General features: G+C 40.5%; 1 protein-coding gene across 7 annotated transcripts in view; it reads right to left on the minus strand.

Moving 5' to 3' along the window:
* Nucleotides 1-16,977, minus strand: part of LOC115205111 (teneurin-3) — a 219,082-nt gene extending 202,105 nt beyond the window's left edge. For all 7 annotated transcript variants that reach the window (XM_029770775.1, XM_029770773.1, XM_029770774.1 and 4 more), the window contains exon 1: nt 16,226-16,977. The gene's annotated coding sequence lies outside the window, so the exon portion shown is untranslated. The remainder of the gene's footprint in view (nt 1-16,225) is intronic.
* Nucleotides 16,978-17,259: the final 282 nt, after the last annotated feature.

Raw genomic sequence — 17,259 nt, forward strand, 5'->3', positions numbered from 1 at the left:
ATAGATAATCCTTTCTACTGCAGCTTTTTTGAAGGATATCATGAAGAACTGCAAAAGTGTTGCTAGTGCTTACAACTGAATTTAACAGACACTATTAATGGACTACTTTCTGGAGGACGACTGTGCCATTCTGACTCTCTGACTGTGAAAATGAATCAGACGATGAGAAAATACATGATTTACGTAAAAACATTTTCATTGAACCAGACATTGTGGAGTCTTCTGATTACACCAATAGGTAAGAAACGGCGATCAACAGTGTTGTTGTCATGGAAGAAGTTGAGAGTTTTGAAATCAGTGGAATGCCTGGTGGAAGTAGAGTTTGGCTGCAAATGAGGTGGGAGTCGAAAAGAGAACACAGACGGCAGTTGTATAAAACACCTGTCTCTGGATTACATCGTCAAACTAAGGGCAACCATGCATCCATGAAAGAGAGGGAGAAGCATTCATCCATGTAAGAGTCTAGCTACATTTTCAGATATTATACATTTTTAATTTTGTCAGAAAGTCATTTTCATTGCAAATTAAAGTCTACTGTTAGCTAGCTAGCTAACATTGAACCTAGTTGGTTAGCTTTGGCTACTGTAACTGCAGATTCATGCATGGTGCTATGTAGTATGGTTTGGGATTATGGGTCTAAACAAAAGACTCCACAATGCATTTACATCTACGTCATTTAGCAGACGCTCTTATCCAGAGCGACTTACAAATTGGTGCATTCACCTTATGATATCCAGTCGAACAACCACTTTACAATAGTACATCTATATACTTTTTTTCTTTTTTTTTGTTGCTATATATTGCTATATATTGCTATATCTGAATGTAGATTAAATAAATATTTTCTGTTTACAAGCCAGGATAAACCTCTCCCTTACTCCTGAGATATAGGGGTGGTGGGGGGGGGGGGGGGGTAGTTAGAAGGATTACTTTATCCTATCCCAGGTATTCCTTAAAGAGGTGGGGTTTCAGGAGTCTCCGGAAGGTGGTGATTGACTCCGCTGTCCTGGCGTCGTGAGGGAGCTTGTTCCACCATTGGGGTGCCAGAGCAGCGAACAGTTTTGACTGGGCTGAGCGGGAACTGTGCTTCCGCAGAGGTAGGGGGGCCAGCAGGCCAGAGGTGGATGAACGCAGTGCCCTTGCCCCACTTACTATGCAAGTAACCATTTTGCTGTATCGTTTACACCTTCTGTATCCTGTGCATGTGACAAATAAATGTTGATTTTATTTGATATAGATTGTGTTTACCTGAGACGGTAATGTGAAGAACCAACATGACCCGCACCAAAGTCAGATTAGGATATAGGTCAAGAACTAGATAAAGTGTATTTTTACTGCTACTTTTTGTTACTACTTTCACCACTTTTAGTCTTAATTGTTGGTTGTTTACTACACTGCCTTACTCTGTTTAGCGCATAGCCTCACACGTAAATCCTTAAAGAGATGGGTGGGGCTAAGGCTGAAGAGGGTGTAAACAATACTGAGCTCTCCAGTAGGTGTACCAAAATATTCATGGGCCATTTTCTCAAAAGTGGGGTTACAAGTTTATCAACTTTTAAAGCAAAATTACTTTCCTATTGTTCATCAACTGCAGTGTATGACATACCATTTTCTAGCTCTGAGTCTTTACTTTTATCCAATGTAAAAAAACACAATTTCAAATTTTACTACATAGGACCGAATCAAGGTGGTGGGTCAAATATGTGTTAAAGCATCAACATAGACATAATAAGTAGGGATTAAAGCAAAATTCTAACCAAATGCTCTGCATTCAAACCATGTTATTGGTTAAAATCACATATTTAAATGCTGGATGCTACTCAAAATTGCTATATCTGAATGTAGATTAAATTAATATTTTCTGTTACAAGCCAGGATAAACCTCTCCCTTACTCCTGAGATTTAATATAAATCATACAATGTGAGCTGGCATTGTGATTACTGAAAGAGTCTATGACTCCGTGTTAAAAACCACATTAAAAAAGTCTAAACAAATCAGGGAAAGCAAATTGTTATAGGATTTGATTTCTGCAAATGAAGCCTGCCACTGAACAATAAAAAACATCTGTGAATCGACACTAATAAAAAAATTAGGGACAACATAGAGTATGCAGTTTATGCACTTAATGCATCAAATAATGTAACAAGTATATTACCACTTAAAAAGGAGTGCACAGCTACATTAATCAAACAATAGAAAAATAAACTGGGGGTTTCTATTATTCAGCTGTCAGCATTTTGGGGGAAAATATGTAGGTCATGATAGCACACTATCAGAATTCAAAAAGACTGCAGCCCTTATTTAAAAAAAACATCCAGACCAAATTCCACTGACATTGCGCAAGCTGTATTGTTTATCTTCTGGGGTTGAAAGAGCCCAGATTCTACCCGTGGCAATGTTTATGAACAACTCCTGAGTACAAGTGATGGCGAGCTGGATGTCAATGACCATTGACCTGTATCTCATTACACTGGTTCCCCCCTGAGTAGGTTCCCCTCGTGAAACTAGCGCCTGGCCCTGGTCTATCATCGCTCTTCATCAGCCTGCCCGGAGCAGGGGCTTTCAGCATCACCCAGGTCAAATTAACTGAATTATTGAGGCCGTCAAGTGGCTCCATCGATAAGCAAAGCTGACGCCCAACGTCCCACTGGGCTGTCTGAGGGACACAAAAGAGCCTAACCTGAAGCACTTGGCAGCTCCTTTTCCGAGGAAGCAAAAACAGTAAAATCCAGACCATAGAAACAGGGTTCAAAAGCAGCAACTTTAAGATGATCAAAGAGATTGTTCTGAGATGTTCAAGCTTTATAGTTCAACATCTAGAGGGGGTTATTTTCTGCACACATTTTAAATGGAAATCTTTTGGCATTAAACAACATATCACACAAACAACAGCGTTTTTCCATGTTCTCACTGTGTTCAAACTGTCTTTTCGGAGCATACTGCATGATACAGTGTGATTGAAGGCCATCATTTGTGGATAGGTCTGTGACAAAGAAGGGTTCAAGTTACAAAAGGCAACACTCAAGGTAATTTCATCTCGACAAGATGAGAATTTGGGTAGATTAACGCAACCATAGATTGCGAGTGAGGGATATGAATGTAAATCTGTTGATTCCAGAGGCCCCAGCGAGTGTGGTATGGCTCCCGGTGCCTGGTCAGCAGGATGCCACCCTCTGGCTAATCGCAGGTGGCTTTCGGCCCAAGCAGGAGAGGCAGAAACAAACCAAAGCTGCAATGCACACGGCTTAGTTTTTCTATTGGAGAACAATGACTTCTCTTTCATTATGAAACAATCACTAGCATTTGTCTAAAAATATACAGACTGAGTTTGAACATGTGTCGCCTGCGTGCCTCAAGACCTGTTTCCTCTGGAAAAAGTTGTAGCAGTGGGAGGTGAGGGGGTCTGACCCGGATAAATGTTCATGTCACCATTACCCCCCACTTTCCCTGGTTGCCACTACTCTTGCTCAACAACGTCTGTCCCGTCACAGCTTTTTAAATCATTCCCCCCACCAAAAATGGAGGTAGGGTGGCATTTTACCCCAAGTTACCATACAACTAACGGCTAACTGCAGAGTGGTATCATTAACCATGCCGCTGCAAAAAAAACAGGGTTTAAAATGGTGCAGATTGCTCATATTTAGGAGTTGATAAATAGTAGGAATGGAAAGCTAGGAGCCCCCTCTTTTTAATAAAGAACATTAAAACAGCTATTGTCACAATTGCAAGAATTCCTGTGCATGGACTGCTTGTCAGAATACATATCATTATTAAGCTTTATTTCAACAAGGAAGTCATATTGAAATGAGCCCTGCACAATACAAAAACAAGCACATATAACAGGCCAGTATAGGTGAGCATAAACATCAACAATATACACATTAAAATACAAAACAGTCAATTAACACAAACACATTCTTCATTATAAAAAATCCTCTGTCAGCTGTCTGAATTTCCCTAGGGACTTCAAAACATCCAAATCGAAACATTTTTCTGAAGATGAATTTCCTTGCACCCTATGTTTGGAATAAAGGCAGATTTACCATAGGAGTCTCCAAAGTTAACCAACTTTGTGAACGGGTTTGATTACTGTTAAGATTTAAAAATACAAGTTATGTTAGGTAAGTGGGAAGCTTATGGAGCAGGGCTTTGTAAACAAAAAGAGTTTAATGATGTGATCTACATGACTATAAAGAGGTCCAGCCAACCTTTTGGCAAAGAATGCAGTGATTAGTAAAAAAACGCTAAAATATTGTCAATCCAAATACCAATGTATGCAGGGACTTCTTCGATTATAGAACCATCCAATGAGTGAAGATGTAATCTGAGGCAATCTTACGACAACTTGAACAGCATGCATTTAGTTTTCCCTGTATTAAGCAGAAGTTTTCAAATCAGCAGCCGGGGCAATTGCATACATAATAGTATCATCCGCATATACAGTTGAAGTCGGAAGATTACATACATTTAGATTGGAGTCATTGAAACTCGTTTTTCAACCACTCCACACATTTCTTGTAAACAAACTATAGTTTTAGCAAGTCGGTTAGAACATCTACTTTGTGCATGACACAAGTCATTTTCCCAACAATTGTTTAGACAGATTTCAGTTATAATTCACTGTATCACAATTCCAGTGAGTCAGAAGTTTACATACACTAAGTTGACTGTGCCTTTAAACAGCTGGGAAAATTCCAGAAAATTATGTCATGGCTTTAGAAGCTTCTGATAGGCTAATTGACATCATTTGAGTCAATTGGAGGTGTACATGTGGATGTATTTCAAGGCCTATCTTCAAACTCAGTGCCTCTTTGCTTGACATCATGGGAAAATCAAAATAAATCAGCCAAGACCTCAGAAAAAAATAGGTCATCCTTGGGAGCAATTTCCAAATGCCTGAAGGTACCATGTTCATCTGTACAAACAATAGTACGCAAAAATAAACACCATGGGACACGCAAAAATAAACACTATGGGACCACGCAGCCGTAATACCGCTCAGGAAGGAGACGCCTCCTACAGATGAACGTACTTTGCTGCAAAAATCGCAAATCACTCCCAGACCAACAGCAAAGGCCCTTGTGAAGATGCTCTAGGAAACAGGTACAAAAGTATCTATATCCACAGTAAAACGAGTCCTATAATGACATAACCTGAAAGGCCGCTCAGCAAGGAAGAAGCCACTGCTCCAAAACCGCCATAAAAATGCCAGACTATGGTTTGCAACTGCACATGGGGACAAAGATCGTACTTTTTGGAGAAATGTCCTCTGGTCTGATGAAACAAAAATAGTACTGTTTGGCCATAATGACCATCGTTATGTTTGGAAGAAAAAGAGGGAGTCTTGCAAGCCGAAGAACACCATCCCAACCGTGAAGCACGGGGTCGGCAGCATCATGTTGTGGGGGTACTTTGCTGCAGGAGGGACTGGTGCACTTCACAGAATAGATAGCATCATGAGTAGGGAACATTATGTGGATATATTTAAGCAACATCTCAAGACATCAGTCAGAAGGTTAAAGCTTGGTTGCAAATGGGTCTTTCAAATGGGCAATGACCCCAAGCATACTTCCAAAGTTGTGGCAAAATGGCTTAAGGACAACAAAATCAAGGAATTGGAGTGGCCATCACAAAGCCCTGACCTCAATCCAATAGAAAATTTGTGGGCAGAACTGAAAAAGTGTGTGTGAGCAAGGAGGCCTACAAACCTGACTCAGTTACACCAGCTCTGTCAGGAGGAAGGGGCCAAAATTCACCAAACTTATTGTGGGAAGCTTGGGGAAGGCTACCCGAAACGTTTGACCCAAGTTAAACAATTTTAAGGCAATACTCCCAAATACTAATTGAGCGTAGGGAAACTTCTGACCTACTGGGAATGTGATGAAAGAAATACAAGCTGAAATAAATCATTCTCTCTACCATTATTCTAACATTTCACATTCTTAAAATAAAGTGGTGATCCTAACTGACCTAAGACAGGGATTTTTTCCTAGGATTAAATGTCAGGAATTGTGAAAAACTGAGTTTAAATGTATTTGGCTAAGGTGTATGTAAACTTCCGACTTCAACTGTAGATGAAATAGATTTTTTTTTACAGATTGACCAATAGCATTGATATAAATAGCAAAAACAGGTCCTAGTAGCGACCCCTGGGCAACACCTTTGTGTACTTCAAGAAATTCGGACTTAACCCCAATCAATCACGATGGTGATTGATGAAACCATGAGCAGGCGTCAGAACCCGGGCCAATCGAAGACAACTTGTTCAATAAAATAGCAAGATCAACAGTATCAAACGCTTCTGACATGTCCACAAACAAGGTAGCACAATTCATTTTAGCATCAAACTATTAATGTGGTTGCTGTGACATTAATGTGCCCTGGCCTAAACCCAGATTGATTCATATTCAAAATACCATGCTCTGATAAAAAAAATAGTTAAGTTGCTTATTCACAAAGATTGCAGAATCTTAGCTAGACATGGAAGCCTGAAAATGGGGCAATAATTATCAAGATCACTACTATACTCTCCTTTATGGAGTGGCAGCACATAAGCTGTTATCCATACTTTAGGAATATTTTCTAATAATGATGTAAGATATGGGTTACTAAGCCAGTAATGAGGGGGGCAGCATACTTGAGCATACCCGGCTCCAATTGGTCAGCCCATGTGGATTTCTTGATATCTATAGCAAGTAAGGCATCAAGGACTTATTTTTCTGTGAATTACCAAAATGCATGAAAAAAACGTGACTACCATTTTGCAAATCAATCTGCAAAATTCCTGAATCAGCATTTAGCCCACTCTTAGAGATAGTAGTGCTAGACGCTCTTTCAAATAGATAGCCCGCTGAAATAAAATGAAGATTAAATGCATCAATTATAGAATTTTTGTCCATAATTGGGCCAGAGTCTGAATTAACTTCTGGGACAGAGAGGAAGTACATGGAGTCCCTAATTAGGGTTGCACATTTTGGGGAATATTCAGAGGTGGAAACTTTCCGTGGGAATTAACGGGAATATATGCAAATTAATATTAATACCATTTGAATATAGATGTTTTTTGCATTGGATATATTTACCATATCATATGGAGACAGAAACATAAACCTTTTACCTTATCATAAGTAGACATAATTGCAAATGATTAAATCCTTCCAATAGAAATTTTAAAAACGATTTAGTTACAAATTTAACTTAAATTAAATGAGTTGACTCTTCACATGGGATGATTTCACTGGACAACAAAAGAAAAGGGAATATTGAATGATCCCCAATGATCCATCACATCTCCCAAAAACATTTTCAACATTTATCTGTAAAATGATAGTCTAGAAACTAAACTTTTGTTGTCTTCCTCTCAGGCATCCATGTCTTCTCCCTGGACCTCCTCAATGTCCACCTCAGACTGAGGCCTCCATCTTCACTGTCACTTTCCAACCTTGTTGAGGATGGCCCAATTTTCCCCGATGGCCACCAATTTTTCAACCCTTGTATTGGTCAGCCTGTTGCGTGCTTTGGTGTGTGAGTTCCCAAACAAGGACCAGTTGCGCTCTGAGGTGGCTGATGGTGGGATTTGGAGGATGATGGAGGCAACAGGGGAAACAGCCTCAGATCTACAAAGTCCCTTCCACCAGGTGGCTGATGAGATATTTGGAATGACTGCCATATTTCATCTCCATCCCAAAGCCCTTGCTTGGAAGTGTATTTCGCCAGACTGACAAGAACCTTGCCCTCATCCAGGCCAAGGTGGCAAGACACAGTAGTGATGACACCATAGGCCTTGTTGATCTCTGCACCAGACAGGATGCTCTTTCCAGCATACTTGGGGTACAACATGTACGCTGCGGTGTGTATGGGCTTCAGGCAGAAGTCTTCATGATTTTTGATGTATTTAAGAACTGCAGTTTCCTCTGCCTGGAGCAACAGTGAAGTGGGCAGGACAGTACAGATTTCTTCTCTTACATCTGCAAGCAGAGTCTTAACATCAGACAGGATGGCATTGTCTCCCTCAATCCGTGCAAATGGCTACTGCTATAGGTTTCAGGAGCTTCAGGCTGCTTACCACTCTCCCAAAATACATCATCCAGGAGGATCCTCTTGATGGGGCTGTCCATATCGGCAGATCTTGATATTGCCATTTCTTGGAGAGACTCCTTCCTCTCCAGGAGACTGTCAAACATGATGACAATACCACCCCAATGGGTGTTGCTGGGCAACTTCAATGTGGTGCTCTTATTCTTCTCACTTTGCTTGGTGAGGTAGATTGCTGCTATAACTTGATGACCCTTCACATACCTAAACATTTCCTTGGCTCTCTTGTAGAGTGTATCCATTGTTTTCAGTGACATGTCCTTGAGGAGCAGATTCAATTCATGAGCAGCACAGCCAATGGGTGTGATGTGAGGGTAAAACTCCTCCACTTCAGACCAAGCAGCCTTCATGTTCGCAGCATTGTCTGTCACCAGTGCAAATACCTTCTGTGGTCCAAGGTCATTGATGACTGCCTTCAGCTCATCTGCAATGTAGAGACCGGTGTGTCTGTTGTCCCTTGTGTCTGTGCTCTTGTAGAAGACTTGTTGAGGGGTGGAGATTATGTAGTTAATTGTTCCTTGCCCACGAACATTCAATCACCCATCAGAGATGATTACAATACAATCTGCTTTCTCTATGATTTGCTTGACCTTCACTTGAACTCTGTTCAAGTCTGCATCCAGCAAATTAGTAGATAAAGCATGTCTGGTTGGAGGGGTGTATGCTGGGAACATTCAGAAATCTCTTCCAATACACATTGCCTGTGAGCATCAGAGGTGAACCAGTTGCATACACAGCTTGAGCAAGACATTCATCAGCATTTCTCTGACCATGTTCCTCCATTGAACTTTTGCACTTGACGAGATGATTCTGCATCTTTGTTGCATTCTTCACATATGATTTGGCACAGTATTTGCAAATGTACACAGTTTTTCCTTCTACATTAGCTGCAGTGAAATGTCTCTAAACATCAGATAGTGCCCGTGGTATTTTCCTGTAAAGATTAGAAAAAAACTTGTAAAAAAACAACAAATACAATTCCATATACAAATAAATAGTTAAGCAGTTAGATTAAACAACTCGTTTGTAAGATGAATGTTTTAAAATGAAACATGTATGGAAACAGGTGAATTAACACTCCTCAGATAGCAGGCTCAAGCAAGCTAAGCCAAATGGTAGCAAAAACTGACTAGCAGAAATTGTTAACAAGTTAGAAATTATTTAAACACACTTGCTGTAGGCTACTATTTACTAACAAAAGATAATGTATGTCATATAAAAATATATTCACCCCACCCAGTATTGTAATCAAAACTTACCAGAAAGCATGTAGTCCTTGGCTCAGATAGTGTAGTAGTGTGGGCTCAATAGCATCTCATTAGAGTACAAGATCTTGAGAATCAGCTGTACATGTGATGGAAGAATGCACTGTGCATGCAGAGGGTTGCAATTCCATTGAATTGGGGATAGTTTGACCAAAATATGCCACAATACCTAGAATTGCCTTATGTGTATCCCACAAAAAAGGTTCACTGTTATAAGCTAACCTTTTTGATGAATTTAAGCAAAATTCCCCAAATTCCCGGGCTTAACTTCCCATGGACTATTTCCGGGAAAATAATGTTTCCGACCCTTTGCAACCCTATCCCTAATGCAAGCATGCTATGATCAGTGGGATTGGTTTGAATTGGTATAGATACAAGATTGTCTAGAACTGAGCCATTGGGCCTATGCCTCAAACAGGGACATGGGTTAAAGCAAGAGTCAATGAGGGTTACCTGTTGCGGGCCTGCAGTATGATGACAATGCTATTCATTTATGGTTGGGATTACATGAGTGTAAAAAGTAAATCTCTCAGCGCAGCCTTGAAATGCGAGGAAAGCGTCCAGGCACCAAGACGATTTGGATGGACCCCATGCTCTCTGTAGAGCATCTTCTGTTTCGAAAAGGTGTCAAGGTTATCCACAAAAGTAACTCTAACAGAGCTACAGTAGACTCACAACCAGTCGTGTAGTGCCAGAAACCTACTTAATATTTTCATGACACGATTCAGTGATAGCACTGGGCCTGAAATAATTGGACGCTTCTTTAAAATCCTGTTTCAGCCGTTCCGAGCTAGTCACCCTAATGTCATGAGATCCCACATGGACTATGACAGCGACAGCCCCCGTATTCTGGTGTAAAACGGTAGGAAGCAGCCTTGTAATGTCCTGTACCCAAGCCCCAGGACAGCACAAGATATTTGCCTGGGAACCAAGATGTTTCTCACCATAGAGCTGTTGATGATAACGGCTGGTGACATGGCAGAGGAGGTCCGGCAGCCTCGAGCCAGATGCAAAACCCATTGTAGCTGATGGAGGAGCCAGTGTGTAAAACACCCTCGAGGTCCGGTGAGAGGAGGAGTGCAGCGGATCCGAGTCCAAGGCAGAATCCCCCTGGGAAAGAGTCCGGATAGGGGACGATGGCGTTGGAACCTCCGAAGCCAGGAGGGTGAAGTTTTTTGACAACTGGATTTGGGCCCTGCTTCCCAACACCAAAGAAGCTACACTCGCCACAGGCCGCTTCCCTCCATTTGGCCTACGGCGGATGACGTGCTTCCATGGTTGGGCAGCAGGAATGGTGACAGTATCATCCGCTAAATCAACCAGAAGCAACAGTCCTGACCCATTTTCCAGGGGAGGGGGAGACTTCTTCAGAGAGGGGTCCCTGGAAGGCATTGGCCATTCAGTCAATGAGTGTTGACATGGCAGTGATACTCTCAACAAATAGGAACAGCATCCAACCTGTGGTGTTGAGAAGGAGAAGGTAGGCGTGGGTGCTTTCACCAGTAGATTGTGCAAGTTCTTAATCTGTTTGCTAAGAGTAGCCATATCTTCTCTATAGTCCTCTGCGAGTAAACAAGTGTTGCATCGGAACAAGTGTTGCATCGGAACTCTGAACTCTGTTGCCCCAGAAGAGAGCATAGTAAATACAGCTCCTGCAGAACACAAAATACTAAATTTTTCCTCTGAACAGGGAAACCTCCATGACAAAAGGCATAGCAGCTCAATCAGTGTCGCAGAGATAACAATTTCCAGGCAGAGTAAAAAAAAATAGAAACAAAAAGAGACAATAACTGATGTATTTTTCCCGGACCTATACAGGCCGTCAGTAAATACACCCGGAACAAAGGTTAAATTAAACAAAATAGACTCTAGACTGTTTAAACGAAACAGGCAAGAGTCTGTTCTAGCATCTTCAAAGTGCACCTCGGAGGAAATACAGTATTTTTTCATGTCCCATATTTTGATGGTGTGGCGGCAATGACTTTGCCGTGGCGCGGCACCACAGCAAAATTACTGCTGTGGAAACACTGCTCAAGACTTTATTATACAGCTGCGCTAAAGTCTAACCAAATCAAATGTATTTATAAAGCCCTTTTTATATCCGCAGACGTCAGAAAGTGTTTATACAGAAACCCATCCTAAAACCCCAGACAGCAAGCAGATGTAGAAGCATGGTGACTAGTATAAACTCCCTAGAAAGGCAGGAACCTAGGAAGAAACCTAGAGAGGAACCAGGCTCTGAGGGGGTGGCCAGTCGTCTTCTGGCTGTGCCGGGTGGAGATTATAAGAGTACATGGGCATTAAGGCCAGATCGTTCTTCAAGATGTTCAAACGTTTGAAGTCTAGGCAAGTATTCAGGTCTTAGAAAAGACTAGTCATCACACAAGCTATGTGACGTCACTTGGAGCCAAAGAAACAGATTTCAACCAGAAAAACATAATTATGATGTCCCATGCCACATAGTGAAAAACAAGTACCCCCACAAACCTACTGAGCAGGAGTTGCTGGAAACCAATGTATACAAGTGTGTATGACGCACATACAGTCGCGATTGAAAGTCTACACACCCCTTGCACAGTCTTCACATTTTGCTAAAAAAATTTGATTCTTTCCCCCGTTGATCTATGCAACCTACTCCACATTTTCAAAGTGAAAGTAAAATTATAGAATATTTTCCAAATTACTAAGAAATATAAAATGAGGATGTAATAATTGCGTATGTCTTCACACCCCAGAGCAAGTACTTGGTGGTAGCACTATTGGCAGGCATTACATGAGTGAATCATTTTGATAAGATTTTACCAACACTTAGGGCAACATATATTTTGTCAAAATTGCTCAAACTCAGTAAATGTTATTGGCAATCATTGATGGACAGCAATATAAAACCTTTTTTTTAAGCAGATTTAAGTCCAGACGGAGACTGGACCATTCAGAAACACTTAACACCTCTTGAAAAGCCATTCTGGTGTATCCTTGGCAAAAAAATACATTTCCTGAGTGGTCTAGTCTCAGTCCTGAAATGCTTAAATATGCTTGAAAATCAGAGACAATGTTTAATTATTGCTGTCCATCAACGATTTCCAACCAAATTTACTGAACTTATGCAATTTTGACAAAAACTATGGGCAAATGCCCTAAGAGTTGTGCAAAGTTGGTAGAATATTATTGAAAAGTATTAAAATGCCAAAGGTGCTTCCACCAAGTACTAACTCTGGGGTGTGAAGACATACGCAATCATGACATCTTCTGTTTAATTTATTTTTTAATTAGAAAACGTTTCTATAACTTCCTTTCACTATGAAAATGTGGAGTAGGTTGTGTAGATCTGTAGGGGAAATAATCGACTTGAATCCCTTTTAAGATGTCATTTTAAGGCAGAAAAATGTGCACACTGTCCAAGGGGTGTGTAGATTTTCACTAGGCACTGTAGATGATGCACAATTCCAAAGGAACGTATACAGCCAAAGCATCTGAGGTGTCCTTATCTCAGTTTGCCAAATAAGTGACTTGGATACTAAGTATACTGTATAGAGATGCTAAATGTGTTTCAATAGTGGCCATGGTTTAAAATACAGTATCTTAAGGCTGAGAGTAGTAGGTGTTTAAAAAAATGTAATAACAGTTTTAGCCAAGCAATCCTTTGTAGCGAACTGCCCTTACCATGTTACGTTTTCTCCTTTTCAACAGTACATTGTGTAAGTAAGAACCATGGTGGCAATACATCAAAAGCTGTCATCAAATATCCCTGCCATAAGCACATTTCAAGAGCATGCAATCCTCCAAAATCCTTGGGTGACTTTCAGAGCAAAAGTGTCAAGTTGAAAGATAGCATAATTGTTTGCTAGTGTAAAGCTTATCCAAATTAATTCCAGAGAGATAAATGCATCAACTGGACCTTTTTAACTTTTATCTATTAAGACCACATATGTCAATCTCTTCACTTGAGACAATTTCAAAAAAATCTAAAGAAAATCATTATCATTCTGATTGAGAGCCACGAGCTTTGCCTAAATGCTCACTTTAAAATGTCATGGTAGCATATTACTTCCATCCATGGCACTGCTGCACCAAAACATAAATACTACATTATGCTAGCGTCTCATTCCTTCATTTATTATTTCAAAATTTCACCTAAACTAGTTTAAATAAAAGTGGAACCCAATTCCTAGGATTTCTTCCTGCTTTCTTGTACAGTCAAATAAAATGAATAAAACATACTCCATCCATATTTATTCATAAACAATATTGTTTGGACCATTTCACAGCTTAAAATATAAATCTTTCTCACAGCCAAAAACTCAAACAACAGCAAGAGGATTCAGTAAGAATTCAGAAAAACTAGGTGAGATAACAGATCAGCCAAACAAAGACATAGCAGGCTGGGTGTTAAATGTAGCAGATTGGGGCCAGCAATTATGCAAAGCAAATATAGCATAAAACCGATCTGCTGAGCACAGGGATCTGTGAGCAGTTTGACAAGCTGCGAGGACCTTCACATGTTTACTTTGACGTGCTGAAACAGATGCCCTCGGCCATGCTATTTGCAGTATCTAATGGTGCAGGTAGCCTACTGGTTAGAGCGTTGGGCCAGTAACCGAAATGTTGCTGGATTGAATCCCGAGCTGACAAAGTAAAAATCTGTCGTTCTGCCCCTGAGCGAGGTAGTTAACCCACTGTTCCCTGGGTGCTGAAATTGTGGATGTTGTTTCAGAGGGGTTGGGTTAAATGCAGAAGACACATTTCAGTTGAACGCATTCAGTTACACAATTGTCTAAGTATCCCCCTTTCCCTAATGTAACATTTCATAAGGTCAACTACTGAACCTCCGTGGCAAGACACAATAGATATTTAATGTGCAAGATAACAGGAGTGAGGGAGATGTCCAACCCAGTACCATCCTGCTGCCCAGTCTTCATCACAGAAAATAACATGTTTATTTGGTTCGAAGAATGAGGCAACTGATGTGATTAAAATTTTATCTTAATTACATTGTAGGCCCATGGAATTAATGAAATTAGCCCACTTCCAGTAAATAATATATTTCATCTTCTGTGGATATTGTTAAAATAGGCTAAGCATTGTTCAGTTGATGCTCCATTGGTGTTGAAATTGATCAGTATAAATACCGAAACACTTAGACATTCATTTTATTACAATAAAGCTTTTCTGAAAGTCTGATTGTGAATGTAGTAAAGCAATAGAAGTTGTCTGATTTCATTTAGGTGGACCAGGCCTCAGTGACTGCCTCACTACCAGCTCCAAAGTGAGAAAAACACTCAAATGAACTCAATTATCCCCATCATGACTGAGGGAATCAGATGAATTACTATATAGGTAAGTAATGGATAAGAGCGTCTGCTAAATGACTATTTTAATGGAAGTAATAAGGTGTAGACTAATGGACTGGCGACTTAATGCACTGTAGTTCCAACCCCAAGCAACATCTCCTTTGGCATCATTTTTTTGTGGCCGTCATTGGACAAGATGTCATATCAGGCATATCCTTGACATTTTGGGAATACCCTCTTCATAATGCATTATAAGGTCATTTATAATGGTTTATGCATTAGCCTATGCAGTGTATGGTATATTCATGCCCTCAGGGGTGTTGCCAGGTCACAAATAATAACATACACATGTAACCTACCAAACTCCCTAAGCAATACAGAATTGACGTATTACCTACTCATGTTAAAGGCAAAGGAAAATAGGCCCATCCATCATTCACATTGCAAGATTTGCCTATCATGCATTGATGGTAGCCTATCATATAATAATGTATCTAGACAGTAAGGGCTATGATGAACAGATAAGCAAATATGTGTATGTTATCCCAGTACACTAATCAGGCATAGGCCTACTCTATAAACAAATCGACAACTCAAGAACTAGCAAACTACCCCTGGACATACCAATAACAGTCGGTCTATTTCGACCTAGAGGAACGATCGATAATAATAACCCAATACCGATGTATTGAGTGCTGCAGCTGCTTGTCGGAACTATTAAAAGTAAAGCTTTACTGGACGCAATGTTATGCCACACTGGTAAAGCAAGTTGATGCCGTCTGACCGCACCTGTACTTGAATGTACTAAATCCGACGTGCAACATATATAATACGAATTGTAATTCGTAGTATATCAAACGAAACTGGTGATGGACAGCCACAAATGAATACATACCATACTAACTGTAGCATACAATATCATACTAAAAAGAGTGGCTGTCTCGGATTTACATGCATAATAATATGAAATACTCTTGAGGTCAGGTTGCATTCAAAGCCCATGGCGAAGTTGGCTCAAAACAAAAGTCAGGTAATTAAGCACATGTAGTAATTAGTAAGATTCGGTGTTTTCCCGCGCACAAGTGATTGCTTTTCGTAAAAAAAACGCTTTATCTGCCTTTGCCATAAAAAATGTATACACATTTCAAACATGTATTTTATTGATGAAAGATGTTGTAGGCCATGTTTTTGGACGCACTATACCGCCTTGACAAAATGACAGAGCGGCACAGGTTACTGTTAGATTTGAGAATGGCGCGCCTCCCTCCCCGCTTTCGCCTGATGATGTGACTGGCTTTTGCCCAGTGCACCGCGGCTCAGTATAATAGAATCCGCCCTATGATAAAATTCTAAAGAAACAGTCATTTACTGATATGAAACTGTAGCCCTAGAACACCACGTGTAACGTTATGTAGGCTATGTATTTATGCACGTTTTCTGAAAAGCAGTGTCAACCATTTAGGTGTATAAAAAAATATATCAATTTGAATCATAAAATAGCAGAATATCAGTAAATAATCATGCAGGTGTCAAAACAAAAGGTAACTGCCTAACGTTAGTTGTTTTGCCCTTACCTGATCCAACTAATTGAACAATCCCGTTGTCCGGAGCTGCTGAAAAACTTCCACAACAGACATACAAACTTGCGCGCCGCGTTGTCCGTCGGTGATGGTGGTGAGTGAAATTTCCCGCAATCACACCCTCAATATCCTTAAAAAAAATGTGTGCCAAGCACCCTTCGTTGTTGCAATTTCCTTAGCATAACACGAGACAACGCTATCATGCAGTGGGAAGGTGTGCTGTGCTGCATGTCAAGGTTTCAGGAGGAAAAGACGTGTCACAAACTCATGTGCTACTGCTAATGTTTCTTCCAATCATCTTCGTCCGCTCAGGAGTATCTATTCCCTTGCCTGCAGCAATTCTGACTCTTCTTGCTCGTCATGCAGATGAGGACGTTTTCTTAATCGTGAGGCTTTTAAGTAATAGTGAGGACAGCGCTCTCCAATTACGGTTGTGTTTTGTCCTGTGTGCACTTGTTATCAGGAGAAATGCGCAGCGCATCCCTCTGCTTCCACTGGGCTGTGCGCATCACTCTTCTCTACGGGTTGCTCCTGATATCTTCCCAAATGTGTCACATGCCAACGCTCATGAAAAAGTTCATGAAGCGTTTGAGTAATAGGAGAAACCAATGGTAAGTATTAAACAGTACCATCACTTCAAAATTAAGTGATAAGTAGTCTATATATGTCCAGTACAAATGCATTTCTTTATGGATGAAATTATTAGTCATTATAAACTGGGTGGTTCGAGCCCTGAATGCTGATTGGCTGACAGCCGTGGTATATCAGACCTTATACCATGTGTATGACAAAACATGTATTTTTACTGCTCAAATTACTTTGGTAACCAGTTTATAATAGCAATAAGACACCTCGGGGTTGTGGTATATGGCCATATCACGTTGTGTTGTGCCTAAGAACTGCCCTTAGCCGTGATATATTGGCAATATACCACACCCCCTCTGGCCTTATTGCTTAATTATACAACTGGTGGGTCTAATCCTAATTGGTTAAAAACGCATTCCAGCGGGTGTCTATTCCACAAGTTA

This window comes from Salmo trutta, chromosome 13 (genome assembly GCF_901001165.1).
Source record: "Salmo trutta chromosome 13, fSalTru1.1, whole genome shotgun sequence".
Classification (NCBI taxonomy): Eukaryota; Metazoa; Chordata; class Actinopteri; order Salmoniformes; family Salmonidae; genus Salmo; species Salmo trutta.